The sequence below is a fragment of the Grammomys surdaster genome, unplaced genomic scaffold, assembly GCF_004785775.1.
Source record: "Grammomys surdaster isolate TR1022 unplaced genomic scaffold, NIH_TR_1.0 125231, whole genome shotgun sequence".
In the NCBI taxonomy this organism is placed as follows: Eukaryota; Metazoa; Chordata; class Mammalia; order Rodentia; family Muridae; genus Grammomys; species Grammomys surdaster.
The window spans coordinates 121,693-123,027 of record NW_021620120.1 but is presented as its reverse complement, the minus strand read 5'-3'; the positions used below and the strand labels follow the sequence as shown (position 1 = coordinate 123,027).

The 1,335-nt window shown below is 41.2% G+C and overlaps 1 protein-coding gene across 7 annotated transcripts in view; it reads left to right on the top strand.

The window, feature by feature from the left end:
• LOC114637200 (E3 ubiquitin-protein ligase TRIM39) overlaps positions 1-1,335 on the top strand; it is a 158,775-nt gene that overhangs the window by 146,617 nt on the left and 10,823 nt on the right. The gene's annotated exons all lie outside the window — the stretch shown is intronic.

Here is a 1,335-nt window from a genome sequence, read left to right as displayed (position 1 = left end):
CATATATATATATATATATATATATATATATATATATATATAAAATGAGTACTTTTTTTTGGTTTTTCAAGATAGGGTTTCTCTGTATAGCCCTGGCTGTCCTGGAACTCACTCTGTAGACCAGGCTGGCCTCGAACTCAGAAATCCACCTGCCTCTGCCTCCCAAGTGCTGGGATTAAAGGCGTGTGCCACCACTGCCCGGCAATAAGTACTTTTTAAATTAACAGACAAAACATTTTATTCCTGCTAAGTCCAGAGAGTCCTTGCCCACTAGTCTCTTTCCACCCTCAAGCAAGGAAAGAGGATCTCCTAAGAGTGCAGCGACGGGAACTCAGAGGTGTTGAAGGAAAGAGAATTTGCTGAGTTCACAGGGGAGATAGGGAGGAGCTGAGCAAGAGCTTCCAGGACTGTTCAGTAACATTTTGTTTGGTTGGTTTTAATTATTCTTTTTTTTTTTTTTTTTTTTTTTTTTGGTGTATGGATATTTTCCCATGGTTACCAATGTTTGCAAGTGCCATGTGGATGCTGGGATTCAAACTCAGGTCCTCTAGAAGAACAAACACCCGATGCTTTTTAAATTTTCCAGCTCCAGAGAACCACATTCCTTTCGTTTGTTTGAGATGGAGTCTCACTATATACCTTCACTGGCCAGGAACTCACTATGTAGACCAAATTGACCCCAAATTCATAAAGATCCACCTGCCTCTGCCTCCCAGGTGCTGGGACTAAAAGCATGCACCATAATATTTGGCTTAGAATTACATCCTTATAACTAAGTAAGCTAATGTAATGTTGATTCATTGCCAGAATGTCTGTCCCTTCCTCGGCCTCTACCTGTGTAGTTTCTGATAAAGTGCCATGACAAAAGAAGTAACCTAAGGGAAAAACATTTTCTTCTGGAGGTAAGCGTCTGTAATGGCAGGGAAGGCAGGGTATAGCTGCAGGAACAAGAAGCCCACAGATCAAACTTTTAACCTACACAGGAAATAGAGTAGACAGGAAGTAGGGTAAACCCTCAAAGCCTGCCCCCCCTGTGACATACTTCCTCCAGCAAAGCTCCACCTCCAAAAGGTTCTATAACCTTTGCAAAGGCTGCCTACCAACTGTGGACCAAGTGTTGAAATGCATGAACCTATGGAGGGCATTTCTTCTTTACTCCATAATAATATTTTAACCAAAGTAGAGTTGTTTGCAATTATTAACTTTTATTCAGTGATCTTTAAGACTGCAATTCAGAACATTCCTTTTATGACTGTTTGAATTCATCTTCCTCCCCATTTTACCCCCTTGCTTTTCTCTCATCCCAGCCTCCAGAACTGGACTCATTAATCCTTT